Below are 17,110 nucleotides of genomic sequence, written 5' to 3' on the forward strand. Positions count from 1 at the left end.
TCCCAAACATTTACGCACGTCGCACTCGGAAATCCCGCACATACTGTATAAGTATGATGGGGGGTTGGGTTTCCGGACACTTAAGTTCCCGCATGAAAACTTACTTATTTTACATAGAATATGCACCCTTTACCTTAAAGACTTGATATAGACTCCTCATATAGGCCTACTAGCATGGGCGTAAATCCCGGGGGGGGGGGATGGGGGGATATATCCCCCCCTGAAATGGAGGAGGGGGGGGGGATGGCCTGTACAATCATCCCCCCCCCCCCCTGAAATTTGAGGGAAAAAATGGAGGAAGCAGAAATGTGATTGTATAAATTTTGGCATATTGCATGACGTTCGTACGCCCGCCTCCAGACAGGTAACAGAGCTGAACAGTCTTGTAGGATAATGTATACATAATTTCCTCAAGCGCTCGCTCGCTTCGCTCGCTAGCAAAGACAGTAATATCGACATAAGGTATGGCCCAGACGTTGACAACGTCAAATAGTATAGGCCTACATGTAAACATGTAAATCCAAAATTTCACCAAAAGTGTGCACCAGATCGCTTAATTTCAGGTCTGAAAATGCAAAATCTTCCTCGTCTGAGAGGGGGGTATCCCCCCTCCCACACCCTCCCCCCACTCGGTCGCTCCGCTCCCTCGCACAGATATTCCAACTCCAAGTCCCTCCCCACCATCATTAAAACAGAACGATGCCCCCGGGATGATTGCTTTATTGACTTAAATCAAGAAAATAGAAAAATACAATACCTACAGGAAGATGATACCGGTACGTTATTACATACAAAGATATGGAGATCCATATTACCATTTTATTGAATATATTTTGGCATTATTCAGGGCTATGCTACGTTTTAAAAAGGGGGGGGGTCAAAATCACCTGTCAGTCAAGAAGAAAGAAAATCAAAAGATAAGAGAAACAACAACAAAAATCTTCGTTCTTACAAGGTCTGATTTTTCGCCAAAAGTCGGCTGACAAGCAAAAGAAAAACAAAAAACAAACAAAAAACCCAACAAAAAAAAAGTCTTCATATTTTTGCTGCCACTTCCCTCATACTTTATATTTCATGCAAAAGAGTGGTACATTCGATCCCTGTTAAGTGTGTGGGGGGGGGAGGGGGGCGCCAAGCTTCCCTCTCCCCCCCCCCCCCCCCATCCGCTGGTAAAAAAAGAATAAAAAAATTACCAAAATGGTAATTCAAGGGTTAGTAAACTGCTTTTGAAATCGACATGAAAGGGGGATCAAGAAATAAGATATTTTTCTAAGATTTCTTTTAACCATAATAAAGAGGAATTATAGCGTGAAACATTGTTCAAAAAGCCCGGAGACGACAAAATATTGCGATTCAGCGTGATTCCTGGTTGGCATTCTGAATATGAGTAGGATGTGCGCAGTGTACTCAGAACATCCGAACGGCAAAAAGAGTCGCTGCAATGTTGCGCAATGTGATGTAGAATGTACACCTTTGTACCTTACGCTTCGTTATATCAAAGCTAGATCATTAATGATCTTGCAGTGTTGCTTTAAATACTAGTCTATATCAAAATGCCATGCATTGCCAATAATAAGACTTGACCTGGGCTATTTCCTAACTTTTTCATGTATATAAAACACACTCACACACACAAACACAAACAATAATATTAGAGGATGTTCTAAAGTGCAGATTTTGGATATCCTTCCCCCCTTTCCCCATGGCGGATCCCTACAATGCGAAAAAAATATAAATGTAGCAACAAACGACAGTTTTTTGACGGTAAAATGTCAAAATTTTCAAGCTCGCTCGCTTCGCTCGCTCGCATTTAACCGTTATATGCCATTCTCCTGATGTTACTACCAGTAATTGCCAGCAGTTGCGCCCGGTGCGCCCCCCCCCCCCCCGAATTTCCAAAGCGAAAAAATATAGCTACAAACGGCAGTTTTGGGACTGTAAAATGTCAAAATTTTCAAGCTCGCTCGCTTCGCTCGCCCGCATTTAATCGTTATGCAATTCTCCTGATGTTGCTGTCAGTAATTGCCAGCAGTTGCGCCCGGTGCGCCCCTCCCCTTAATTTCTAAAGCGAAAAAAAAAAAGCTACAATCGACAGTTTGGGGACTGTAAAATGTCAAAATGTTTAAGCTCGCTCGCATTTAATCGTTATGCAATTCCCCTGATGTTGCTGTCAGTAATTGCCAGCAGTAGCGCCCGGTGCGCCCCCTCCCCTTAATTTCTAAAGCGAAAAAATATAGCTACAAACGGCAGTTTTGGGACTGTAAAATGTCAAAATTTTCAAGCTCGCTCGCTTCGCTCGCTCGCATTTAATCGTTATGCAATTCTCCTGATGTTGCTGTCAGTAATTCCCAGCAGTTGCGCCCGGTGCGCCCCCTCCCCTTAATTTCTAAAGCGAAAACATATAGCTACAAACGGCAGTTTTGGGACTGTAAAATGTCAAAATTTTCAAGCTCGCTCGCATTTAATCGTTATGCCATTCTCCCATGTTACTGCCAGCAACTGCCAGCAGTTGCACCCGGTGCAACCCCTTTAATTTCCAAAGCAAATATATATATATATATATATATATATACACATATATTATTATATATAGCTACAAACGGCAGTTTGGGGACTGTAAAATGTCAAAATTTTCAAGCTCGCTCGCTCCGCTCGCTCACATTTAATTGTACAGTTATGCAATTCTGATGTTGTTTCCATGAGGTGCCCCCCCCCCCCATGTCTTGACCCACGGTACGCCACTGAACACCCCCCTCTAAAAAAATCCTGGGTACGCCTATGCTCGTATAGTACACATTTTGAGTTTGCTATGTCTAAATAAATTGCGGTTTTATTCAGACATATGCATACTTGCATGAAACCGTGTTGATACAGTACACGAGCAGGAGAGAAACTTTTTGATTGCTTTTTAGTGAAGATTATTCAAACGCAAACTTTACCAGACCTATGCACCTTTCATGAAATAGTTTCGAAAAAATTCCTTTGTATGTGTGTATGTTACAGATGTGAACGAATGCAGCAGTCCCCCCTGCCACAATGGAGGGACCTATCATGATCTCATAACCGGCTACTCGTGCAGCTGCTCTTCGGGATACACCGGGACTCATTGTGAATACGGTACAAAGACCGAGAATATAATGTTACGATCAAGTGTTTACGTAATTGCTGAAAACTTATGTATTTACTCCATCCTAATTGTTTGTTGTTGCTGTTATAATGTACATAATGCTGTGTTTAAATTTAATGTTTTTCCGTATTGATGCGCTTAGAAACATAAATATAAAGCGCTTTATAACTGTTACCATAATAATCATTATTATTAATAATATTAATATTAGTAGTAGTAGTAGTAGTAGTAGTAGTACTGTAAACACCACTTCCCAATATAAAGTCAGATCTTACTGATACACGGTATCCTATTTTCCGTCATGAGTAATTATTGTTATTACCAATCTCAGATAAAAGTACATCACATCCTGGATAACACGGTGATTTCAGCTTAGTTTATTTCCACAAGTTCAGTTTAAAATATGTATAGATAAACAATCAATCAAATCAAACATAATTTATACATATACAAACCAAAAATTATTTTGGGTAAATACATAATCATAGTTAAAAGTTAACTATGATTATTAGCGCTATATAAGTTAACAATTATCAACAACATCCTGGTCTTGTCATTGACCTCTGATTCTATTGACAAAATCAGTTTTGTGAAGTCGAATTTCAGCCACTAAAAGAAGGGAAGAATGTATTTTTTGTCAAAAGGCAAGCAGTGTATCTACAATTTTTGCTAGATTCTTGATTCGAGTTGGCATTTTTTTCACAGCCACAGAATAGACACTTTAACTGGCATTCTTTAATCGTCTGCATTTCATTTGCCCTTAGAGAAGGCCATCTGCGTCTCATCAGAGAATTGCAGCACCTATGAGCAATGTCTCGACGGTTATTGTGGGTGCGCCAACGGACGAGTTAGGATCAACGAAACGTGTCAAGGTAAAGTTACCTCGTGGAAGGAAAGCTAACTTACAACTAATTAATGGCTTCTACTTTATCAACGGGTCTAGATGATATTTTGTTGGACGACGAAAGTTGTTCTCAGAGCAAATAAAGTAATGTGAAAGCTAGGGAAGGGGCAACATAGTAGGCCTATCTGTTGATTTCCAATCCTCAAGGAAACGAAGGATATTTGTAAATAAATTCTAATTGATGTTAAGAGCTTTCGAAATCACTTCATCATTGCGCAATGTACTCCTAATGCAAAATTTCTGTGAAAGCTGCTACGTGCACACTAAAAAGTGTCAGTGAGCTGGCAGTTGAGAACTTGCCTGAACTGTGACAAATATCTTCAAAGTTAGCTTTACTGTCCCTGTTCATTTTCATCTGAATATCGTGTTGCAGAAGTACCTATTGTGTCAAGATGATCATCTGTATGATTAGAAATAATAGGCCTACTTTTATTGTGAATGTAGATATATTTGGTACTTTCTCCCCCCCCCCCCCCACCTCGTGCAGTACCGAGAAGATTCAACATGTGGCTGACTGTTACCCAGATCGATGGATCTCCTGCAGATATCTCGGAGCCATCAAGAAACGAGGACCTTGAAATCGCAGTACGTTCCAAATAAAATAAAATCTGAATGAGAGGAAGTTCTTTTGAGAAGGGTGCAAAGGGTTGGTGTAAGGACAGTGGGGCTGAAGACCCAGGGCACTGATATACACATATGTATGCATATGTATAGATGTGTATATAAAGAAAACTACAACAAAAGGGAGATAAGGTATCCATGAACTTATATTTCGAAAGGATTCCTAATTTCAAAAGGCATGTACTCTTCTAAGAGACTTGACCATGCATAATCATTGTGATCTTTCAAATTTTGTCATTTTTAAAGCAAACGAAAAGGAAATCAATATATATTATAAAAAAATAAAGGTTTGTATCTAATATAACTGGAATCGTATTCATATTATATATTTGGACTGTATTGTAGCTGTCTGTCAAATTGTGAAAGTTATACTATGTATAATGTAGAGTGACATTTATTTTGTACCTGAATGTTTATGTGAATGAAAGTTCTTATTGAAGACAAGACAAAAAAAAAATCATCATTGTGATTAGTGACGGCTGGATTGTGGCAAGGTTTTGACCTTTCATGACACCTAAATAGAGCTAAAGATTCCATGGTCTACAATTTTGCAGATTTCGGAATCGATGGCAGACAATTGTACTTGCTTAAACACATATTATTGTTTAACTCTATAGGTACTAAATCGATTGTCAAGAGTAGAGAAATTACTTACATCAGTGCTCGATGTCAGAATCGAGTCGGTCTCCAACGAAAACCACGTGGTGGAACTGGCGCTGACTCTTTCGCCATCCAGCACAGCTGATGACGTCACTATTTTAGGTCCAATGACCGACGACCAAATCTACCCTGCTGAGGACCTGTCCTACGATAACTACACTTTCATCATCACTGTATCTTTGGTAGAAGTACAAGGTAAGAATCCCTATCATACGTAAATTCATTCAGCTGCCTTATTGTTGAAAGGACTAGATTTTATTTCTTTCCAGCTGGATATTTGAATGGGCAAATAATGTGATATAGATAGCATCAAGAAGCAATAATTATAGTTTATAATGTTTACAGTAATGTTTATGTAGGCCTACTTGCCCATTTACCGTTGATACGTAGCATGGCAGATAATAAATATGCGTAATACATACATCAAATCATTTTTTTTCACATGACAATATAAGTTATTTGGGGGTATTTCTGTTTCCAATGCAGTTAAACTAATCAGCAAGTTTCTAGTTCGAATTCCTTTCTTTCATGTACCTTACACTTTCAGAGATACCTTGACTTTTATTGTTTCCACTCGATGACAGATCGAACATATTCCTCTTATTTTCAGTGTAGTTTTGTAAGGAGCTTGTGTATTGTTGGAAAAGAAAACTCCATTGGGGTCACTAACTTGTCATGAGTAATAGTCCGTATAAGCTCCATTAAGTGATTGATGATGAATCGATGGCTCATTCAAATGAAAACACACAGGAAGATTGTTCCAGGGAAAGACCTATTGAGTCATCGTCAAAGTCATCATGTTTTACCTAGTTAACACATTTTCCCCCATTTATCTCTTTTTCCTGTGTCCACCTTGCAGACGTCGACGAATGCAATGTAACTGGGTTGTCTGACTGTGCGTCTTCAGCAGTCTGCAATAACTCCATCGGTGGTTACGAGTGTTCTTGTCTCCATGGTTACAGTGACCAAGGAGACAGCCTCGACGAAGTTGGAAGGGTGTGCGTCGGTACGAATACATAGCTATCATAGAGTTTACAACCTTCTTAGCATAAAAGTCGTTAAAATGTATGGGTATTATTCTAATCCGTCGAAGCTCAGGGTCAAACGTCTTATTCATCTAATTATTTGAGAATTATTTTGTCTTAGGGTTTAATCAGCACGCTCAGAAATGAATTGTCAATGTATCGCATGATTCACTAAAACTCTAGTATTGTAAATCAATCAAAATCTACCTATTTTTGTGTTCATAGAATGTTGTAATACATCACGTGTTCATTCGTATGCTAATACACTCAATGGAAAAACACAGAATAACCGAATTTTACTTATGGTTGGTACAGACGATCAGACACTATACAGATAGTTGATACAATCAGATTTTTTTAATACTATTCACAAGACCCAGTGATATATCAGTGTTGTTAACAATAAATAATTTCTCACGGACATTTCAAAAGAACTCAATGTATTCAATTAATTCGTCAATTGCCAAAGATGACTTTGTCTTTCCATTCTATACGTTTTTTTAAATGGAAACAATTGTTAAAATATTTCATAATTAGTATGAACCAAGAAAGAGATCGTTATTCGCATTGTTATTTGCAGGGCTACTAGGATATTGAGAACGTACGCATATATGACCGATAGATGTGGCGTTCCTAAAAAGTCACTCACAGTTGGCAAGTAGTACGTGACATTTTATTGTATTTTGTTTAGATATCGATGAATGCGCGAGCGAAGATGGGAATGACTGCTCGCCTTTCGCTGAGTGTACTAACAGTATGGGCAGCTACCAGTGCGACTGCCTGTCTGGATATAATGACGTCAGCTCTTCAGTGGAACGATCAGGACGGACATGTGTCGGTGAGAATATCATACACGTCACATGTTTACGTTTTTCTTGTGTACCCTTTCTCCTCTTGGTTGATGTTACAAAGGTCATGAATTCATATAGTGCACTTTTGAGCTGTTGCACACAAAAAGCAAACAAAAGGTCCAAATGAATGTCAATTAATACATACAAGAATATCTAATCACATTTGAAGCCATAAGCCTTGCACGATGTTTTAGAATAGTAATATTTCAGCTTAATTTTTCTCATTATTGTGTATTACACAAACGTTTAAGATTTCACAAGCTCACGGAACTCCCTGTCCCTTGCTCTTGTATTGCGTGACGTTGAACATGTTTGTTGCAGTAAATTACAATGTACAAGGAAAATGCAGTGAGGCTCCCGTGACGCAGGTGTAGAATATGTTTATTTTCAAAACGAGGCGCTGGAGTAATAATCATTATTGATGATGACGAAGATAAACATAATATTGTCTCTTCGAAAGAAGTCGCTTACGCGTATTGGGTGACGGGTATTGAATTACAAAAGAAATCAATTTGCCTTCCTTACCATTGACATGAAATTTTCTTTCAACGAGTAATCAACGTTTCTCGAGTTAAGAGAGTAAGGTTCATTCCACAGCCTCGGATAAAGGGGAAGTTTAGTGCGTCCTTGTTTTTCACTTTGATCTCTTCATGAGTAGTATATTAACTTTAATGAAAGGTTTATTTCTCTTGCAAACGGCAAAAACAATGAATATTCGTATCTTCTCACACTCCAGTGTTTAACATTGATGCAGGTTAACATGTTAAGCAGCTGAAATAATGACTTGTTCTAAACCTTCCACACAGATATCGACGAATGCTCATCTTCACCGTGTCGTCATGGAGGATTATGTCGTCACTTCCGGGAGAGGTACACGTGTGAATGTCCCCGAGGTTACATCGGACCAAACTGTGAGACAGGTGTGTCGAGTCTTTTACAAACTCCATGATCAAACTTGAAATTAAATTTTGAACGGAGACAAACATTATGCCGTCAAACACAAATCATCTCGCAAGGATACTAGGGAAGCTATTGATTCTCTGTTTTATAACAACAACATGAAAGCAAACCTTGCGGAGTAAATACTTTCATATATGAATCGCATATCAATATTCATGTATTCATATCACAAGGTCATTGTATGTGACTGACAATGGTAACTACTTTATTGCAACCAATGTGAACTAGCAGTGATAAAACAACTCTTTAAGGAAGAATTTTAACCCATGTTAGTACTATGATAGCTTTAGCAGAAAGTGCCGGCCTCAGAACTCTGATGCAATATCTACATGATTATTGTTGTTGCTTTTTGTAGAGTTATGTGGAGGCTTGAGGGTTTAAACTCCCATTGACAATTCTGCATCAGGAAAATAAAACCAGTACTCTTTCGCAACCTATGTCCCCTTTCTCTAGGCTTGACGTCTTGCGTTTCCAACGCCTCGCTCTGTTCGGCGTCTAGGCACGAGATCTGTGGGTACCTGTTCACATGCGTGTGCCGGCCTGGCTATCTCTGGTTTAACGGAACATGTCAAGGTAACAGCGTTGATTCTCATGATAGGAAATGCAAAAATATAATGGTGCTAAAACAGGTTGATCACCACAAACACGATTATTTCTTTATCGAGGTGAAAACAAGTATGGAATGAGCATCCTTTCTATATGAATGAACTTTCGTAGTTCTAACCACATTTTTAGTTCAGTTCCTCGAAATATTCAAATTCATTCTGTTTTCCCAGATAGATATTGTGCAGTTATGTGCCTGCGTAATATTGATCGTACTTTTGTGCATTAAAGGTTTTGTTTACCATTGGGAGCAGTGATTAAAAAAAAAATGTTCGAGATATCACATTGATGCATATTATGTGTGCTTTAGTTGTATCACACACACACACACACAAAATATCCTACCTCTACAACTTTTGCAACAAAGCCTAAAATATGAGGAGATGTCACTATTTTTCTGACTATTAAAGCTATAAATGTAGACAGTTTAATATGGAAACAACTTTATCATAACTATTTCACATTTTGTATATTTCAGTACTTACATTGATTACGCTGATTAACTTTTACACTGGTTGTTTCTTTCCCTATATAACTAACTCCCATTTTAGAAGTATGTTGAAACACTAAAGCTGGGATTTTGTTTCATCTGCAAATGGTAAATAATGCCTTTAATCTGACTAACTGTGGTATTTAAACCTAAAAAGTCTCTCTCTCCCTCTCTCTCTCTCTCTCCAGAAATAGTCACATACTCCGCATCTGCAAACTTCACGTCTATTCGTGGTACACCTATTGAGTATGAAGACGGATTAGCATATCCTATGGGTCTCCAGTTCGGACAATTTGCCCAGTTTTTACGAGGAGCGGTAAGATTTGTTAGAAGCTTTCGATTTTTTTTTGAAAAATAATACACACGATCTAACGCGCATGTTAAATACAACTCTGTATTAGTATGTTTGTGTGTGTGGGCGTATGTCTCTGTATTTTCGTTTGTTTGCTTGTGTATTTTTTTTCATGCAATCATCAGTAAATAAATGAGAGAAGTACAGCCAACGTCTGTCTGTTGCAATCAATGGACGTGCGCCCGTTTAAGATAGATAATGTTGTTGTTGTTGTTGTTGTTGTTGTATGGTGTGTTTCTGCTGTGAAGGCTCGGAACGATCAGGGATGATTTTTGGAATTCGAAGATTATGACGAGAAATACTTTCCAATTCCAGCACCATTCCCAAAGATTCCATGCTACTGTTCATCCTTGACACTTCGTACTTTTTTGTCGAGCGCACCGGAGGTGCGGGGAGACTAAGGGATCGCCTGCGGCGTCTGTCCGTCCGTCGTCCGTCCATAACGCTACAAAACCTTGAATAACTCTCTACTGAGGACTTTACTTTAATTTCAATCAAACCTCGAGGGAAGAGTGGTTATACAAACTTACACAATTTACAGAAAATGAAGGTCACCTCAATTTCAAAGGTTACAGGCAGGGGTCAATGAACTTCAGGGCCCAATGTTAAGGTTGTACGGCGCGTTTTGATTATGGCTCATAACTTTTGATCCCTATATCCGTTTGTGACCAAACTTTGATGGTAGATGTCTTTTTGGGAGTATAAAGTCATCAAAAGGTCAAAGGTCTCAGACAGGGGTCAACAAACTTGTAGGGTCCAACATTAAGTTTTAGGTCTCAGACAGGGGTCAACAAACGTTTAGGGTCCAACATTAAGTTTTTACGGCACATTTCAATCATGGCACATAACTTTTGATCCCTATCCGTTTATGACCAAACTAGGCTGGTAAATGTCCCTTTGGAAGATGAAGTTCATCACAAGGTCAATGATCACCGATAGGGGCCAACGAACTTTTAGGGCCCAATGTTCAATTTCTACGGCGCGTTTTGATTATGGCTCATAACTTTTGATCTAAATGTCCGTATGTGACCAACTTGGCTGGTAAATGCCCTGTGGGGAGTTGAAGGTCACCACAAGGTCAAAGTTTATAGGTTGGTAATGAACTTTTGGGATTTAGAAAAACATTAATTTCTTCTATGCGAATGGACGAGACACATTTTGGCACTTGTCTTGTCTTTCTTTGTGTGCTTGGTGTTTTTTTTATGGCATCGACGAAATAAATGCAATGATGTCGATGTTACTAATTCTTTTTCATTAATCATGCAGCTGCTTACATCTTTACCTGAGACGATTTTGGACGTCAAGTTTACATCTTTCATGAGGGGTAGTGTCATCGGTAACTTCAATTTAATCGTCCCCATGGGCACCCCGATAGCTGCAGTCGAAGCTTCGGTGAGATCAAGTCTTGCTTCGGGCCAAATCGCTTCTGGTGAAACTATAATTGGAATTGATACAAGCGGCATTCTAATTTCTGGTAATGTAACTGATATATCAATTAGCTTTTTACATCTGAGGATCAGTGGTAAATGCAATTTGTGATATTTATCATTTGAAATCCTGCCTTTATTCCAGTTAGATATGCATAAGTCAAAATTGCTTATCCATTCATGTGTAAAAAAACAAACACACACACACACACACTTTGTATTGATGTAATGATATCAATCCGCACATATATACACATACAAACACACAATATTGCCAAGCAACAACACCAAAGTCATGCCTTGATTTCATTTAACCTGTCTCCGCACACACATTCTATTATTCTTCAAATGATTTGCCCTATCCCGGCAGCTACAGCTGGAAAGGTTTTATCATTTTGCGCTCGCGTGTTTTTAAGATGTGAATGGCATTGTTCATAATCGGCCTGATTTTAAGATGTCCAGTAGTAATTGTCAATTGAAGTACATTTTATTGATGTGGTTTGTGTAAACTGCGATAAAGTGCTCTTTTTGGTATAGTATTATAATCATTTATTTGATCATGAAACAATGCTGTATCAGTACAAATACAATATAACATTGTGACCAAAATCATACGAAAGTGCTACACTGTAAGTCATCATAGTATGGATGCATTAGACGTGTGAATAACTTCTTGCGTATATTTGCGGATTAGCTGACCTGTGGCATTCAACCAAATCTAAAGTAATGTAATCATTATTGTATCCATCAAATTTCCTAATGTCCCAGATTTTGACGAATGTTCGGACAGTAGCTTGAACGACTGTTCACCCAATGCACTGTGCACGAACGTAGAGGGCTCTTTCAATTGCTCTTGTCTTGACGGTTACAGTGATGCAGCTAGCTCTGGCAGCGAGCGAGGACGTACGTGCCAAAAAGGTGTGTGTTGGAGCTATTATATGGACGTGTTAGTGAGCATGGTGCTTTTTTCCCCATTTTCATTTTTGTTTTTACTGTTTACCTTTTGACATGCTACGCATGTTGAGTACTGCGTACAGCAATTAACAGACACAACTTTGACTCTAAAGAAAAGAGAAGTACCCATTCGTCGTATCCTGCAAGACCAACATTATTTGTTTATGACAATCTTCTCGAACAATGAGAGATCGGTTAGATTTGAATCATTTAACTTCGGCAGTGCAAGCGTTGAAAACCCTATATTTTCATTCATGGCATGGTATGATAATTTGCAAACGTATTATTTGCATTATATTCAGAGTGCATAACATTTAATATGAATAGATAATGACTGCATTATCATCTCCACTTTCAGACGCGGTTTCTGATTCCTCAGAGACCGTAATCATCCTCGGTGGCATTCTGGGTATCTTCGTTATCTCCGTCATCATCGTCCTTCTTGTCACAGCGGGCTATGCAAAATGGCGACAAAACCAGAACGTTGAACGCAAACCCGCGCCATTTTACCTCAATCGGGCAATCGGTAACAGTCGTTATGGTTACCCATACTATTATGAAGACGATTTCCCGGGCATCGAAAACACAGGCTTTCAGTACACGCCGAGACCATACGATAATGACAAGGCCTACGCTGTGGATCCTGCCTACCCGACAAGATACGCCTTGTGGCGAGATGTGCAGATCGGCACTGGGTCTAGACAAGTTGCCCAGGGAGAAGGCGGCAACCTTCGTCTTGAGGATACCCAGAGGGGCCAGTGGTACCTCCAAGAAGACATGGGAGTGGGATCCAATCTACCACCATATGTGAGTTTGAATAGAGATAAAGTCATTCACTCTCTGTGATAGTGACTCACGTATGTCATCACAGTCAGGTGATACAAAACTCAAAATAAAAGCGACAAGGTGTTGTTTTCAAGAAAGACTACCACACAGGAAAACCACAGGAAAAATTGATGCGTTGTATCATTATAGGCCTGAAAGGAAGAGAGCAATTTATCGTATGTCCATATCTTACAATTTGAGGGGAAACTGCTTCGTTATCAAAAACAAAAGTGGGTTTTTTGTTTCATTGCAAAAATGTCGCAACTGTTGAATTTAGCCCTTAAAAACATCACGCGACTACTGGGGAATAACTTGATGCGAACGATTATGAAATTGTTTTTTTTATTAAAGAGATTCTGTAATGGTATTCATATTAATTATTAATGTCCATAATTCAAACAAAAACTTGTTAGGGGAAGAGATTATCTTTCCGTCTGATTTGTTTATGTGAATGTCAATGATTATTCATTGTTTCATGACAACGATTACCTTTAGCGTATTATACTACTGAACATTATGTACATGGACGTGTTTCGTTACTGTCCAGACTCTGATGCGCACGCACATCTCTTTCCTCACTCCTACATTTACAATGTAGCTCCCGCGGTACAGGCAGCAATACGCCCAACAACTGGCGCAAAATAGCCGAGCGTTCCGCGCCCATCAACTCCCACAGTACTCTGGGGCTATTCCCCCATCAACCGCATGGGATTATGGGAGGAGGGATGACGTCATCGATGGAGGATTATTCTAGTATTTTTTGTCGGCTTTATCATTTTGTGATGTGTCATTATCTTGACAGTCACGTGACAGTGAAGATTTGAACAATGACCGGACACCGGTCTGGATGACCACTGACGCCAATCCCTTTGCAGTCGCAATGTCTGTAGGTCTTGTGGCAAAAGTGTGTAACTGTTAATGTGCAGTGGGTCTACGTCCAGCGGATCTCTACCGACTGACGACGTATTGTTTTTACTTCATGGATATGTAAAATCTTTGGATGTAAATCGTAGATGTCTTAAATATGTTTAAATTATTTAGATTATTTAAATTATTTGAATGGAATGAAACGGTTTCAGAGAAACTCGCTGAAAAGGTTCATCTGATTGGAAAATCAACTGGATGAGCGTTCGTTTTATCACAATCAATGGAAATTACCTTTACTTGATAAGACTTTCGCTACATTGGAGCTACATTGGAGAAACAGCTAAAAAATTGGGCACCAGAAAAAATGAACACAAACTAGAGGTAGACACAGTTAGTGCGTCCTACTACACAAGAGGGAAAAAGAAGGAATCCACCTCCCACATGCACAAGTCGGCCATCAGCGACCATGTGGCCAGTGAAAACCACCACATCAACTGGAAGAAGTGTTCCATCCTAGCCAGAGACTCTGGAAAAACCTCACGCTGGATAAGGGAAGCAATTCACATTCGGAAACAACAAGGGAGAATCTTCAACCGAGACCTCGGACAATACATGTATTCACTTTCCTCAATATACGATCCCATTCTCTCAGATTGGCGTGCGCCAGCTACGTCGGCTCGTGGGAAGTCCTTCTCACAACGCTCGACCTGAAGAAGCCTGCAGAGCCAGCAGGCGAAAGTCTTATCAAGTAAAGGTAATTGCCATTTTTTTTTCATTCATTCATTTATTTTTCATTTCCAACAAAAACATATAAATATATTACAAAAATTGAATACAGTGCATAAATTTCATCATACAAAGTAAAGGATAAATTTACAGAAAACTTGTAGGTATAGGAAAATGTTGGAAATGGGGAGGAATGCTAAAAAGCTGAGCTTGTAGGCTGCATTCCCCCCACACGTAATACAAGAAATTATATGATCGATAGACTGATAAGCATTGAAAATGGATGAAACAAAGAAACTAAGACAAAAAGACCTATAACCTAACTTATCCGAAACAAAAACCCTGAACAAATCCCTACACTAAGTCGCTGTCATGCCGGAAAAGAGAGGAGAGAAACAAAATAGTATGTGTGTGTGTGTGTGTGTGTGTGTGAGTGTGTGTGTGTGTGTATGAGAGAGAGGGGGGGGGGGGAGAAAGCAGCTTAATGCGTGGTGTGAAGATAAGAGACAAAAAAATAGAAGGACACGAGAGGTAGTGGATGGATGGAGCCGCTTAGCTGTAATTCCAATAGAATATAAGGTTGGATTTTACACTTCTTTGCAACCAATAAAGAATCAACAATTCTTATAACTGTTCAAAATATTTTTCTTCAGATTACTCTTAAAGGAACTTAAACTTGGAGATGTCCTCAAACTGTTAGAAAGGTTGTTCCAATATTTAGGTCCAGCAAATGTAAATATAGATTGTGTAAACATTGTTCTAGTTAAAGGCAGATGGAACTCATCTGAGTGACGAGTTGGATATTTATGGAACGAGCGGTTTCTCGCAAACATGCTTGTGAAGACAGACGGCAACAAATTATTAGAAAGTTTATACATAAATTGGCCAAGACAATAATAATAAATATCAGTTATCTTTAAAATTTTGTTTTCAGAAAATAAAACATCGGTGTGGGCTCTCCAAGAAACATGACAAATTATTCGAAGAGCTTTTTTCTGGAGACGGGACAGTCTGTCGAGATATGATGGATGTGTGTTCCCCCAAGCTATGATGCCATAATTCAAATAAGGTAAAATCAAAGCTGAATATAACATTAAAAGGGTGGAAATAGAAAAATAATATTTAACTCTATTAATAACACCAATATTTCGAGATATTGTGTGACAAATACTATCAATATGTGACTTCCATGAAAGTTTATTGTCAATAACCAAACCTAAAAACTTCATTGATGCAACTTCATCTATAACTATATCATCTATTTTTATATTATTAGGAAGATTATTCAAAGTATTACTAAATAATATACATTTAGTTTTAAGAAGATTTATAGACAACTTATTTGACCTTATCCAACATAACAATCTCTTTAATTCAGAATTTAACAAATCCACCAAAATATGAGGATCTGAATGAGAAAGAAAAACATTAGAGTCATCAGCAAAAAGTACAAAAGATAAAATATTAGAAGCATTTATTATATCATTTATATACAAAATGAATAAAAGAGGTCCCAGTAAACTACCCTGAGGTACACCACAGGTGACAGATTGGTTGCAGGAGTTTTGACCAGATAGAAAAACATACTGTTTACGATCAGAGAGGTAACTCCTGAACCACTCCAAGGCCTTGCCACGTATACCATAGTGACATAATTTATGAAGTAATATTTTATGATCAATGGTATCGAAGGCCTTGGAGAGGTCCAGGAAGACACCCACTGTGTGATGAGCCCTATCTACTGCTTTGGCTACTTTTTCAATAAAGGAGAGAATTGCTTGAGAAGTGCTATGTCCTTTGCGGAAACCAAATTGTGAATCAGAAATGATATCATAAAAATCAAGAAATTTAAGGAGTCTAGAATAAACAACTTTTTCTAACAGTTTTGAAAACGATGACAACAATGAAATTGGTCTATAATTACTAATATCTTCCTTATTACCTTTCTTATAAATTGGGATTACTTTAGCAATTTTCATTCGTAGCGGAACAACACCACTGCTTAATGACAAATTAAAAATGTAAGTTAAAGGTTCAACAATATTCTCAGCTATATTTTTCAAAATAACGTTATCAATACAATCAGGTCCCGAGCTTCTTTTACTTTCCAAACTCATAATGATATCTTTTACTTCATAACTAATAATCGGATCAAAAAAGAATGAATTTGAGTTGGGTAATTTAAGAAATTCATAGAAATCTTTTTGACAAGCAGGAGTTTTATTAGCAAGATCATGTCCAATCTGCGAAAAGTAAAGGTTAAATGCATCTGCAATCATCACAGGGTCTGTTATTTCCTTGTCACCAGAAACAACTCTTGTAACACAAAACTTATCATTTTCTTTATTTATAGCACTGTTTATTATTTTCCAAGTTTTACTCATGTCATGCTTACAAAAGGATATCTGATCCGCGTAATACTTCTTTTTTTCATAACGCAATATTCTTGTAAGAGTGTTTTTATACATAATATATTTACGATGAGATTGTTCAGTACGTTTGATTTTATCTGCATAATACAAATTGTTTTTCCGGTTTATGGATCGTAGAAGAGATTTTGTTATCCATGGTGATCTAGGATACTTTTTGTAATCACGTTTAACTTCTACCAAAGGAACATATTTCTCTAAATGAGAATTCAAAATATTCATAATAACATCAAATGATAAATCCGTATCATGAGTGCTATATACTTCTCTCCAAGTTTCTTCATTCAGA

The sequence above is a fragment of the Diadema antillarum genome, unplaced genomic scaffold (genome assembly GCF_040938485.1).
Source record: "Diadema antillarum isolate AM-2024a unplaced genomic scaffold, OU_Dant_1.0 scf00000181, whole genome shotgun sequence".
Lineage (NCBI taxonomy): Eukaryota > Metazoa > Echinodermata > Echinoidea > Diadematoida > Diadematidae > Diadema > Diadema antillarum.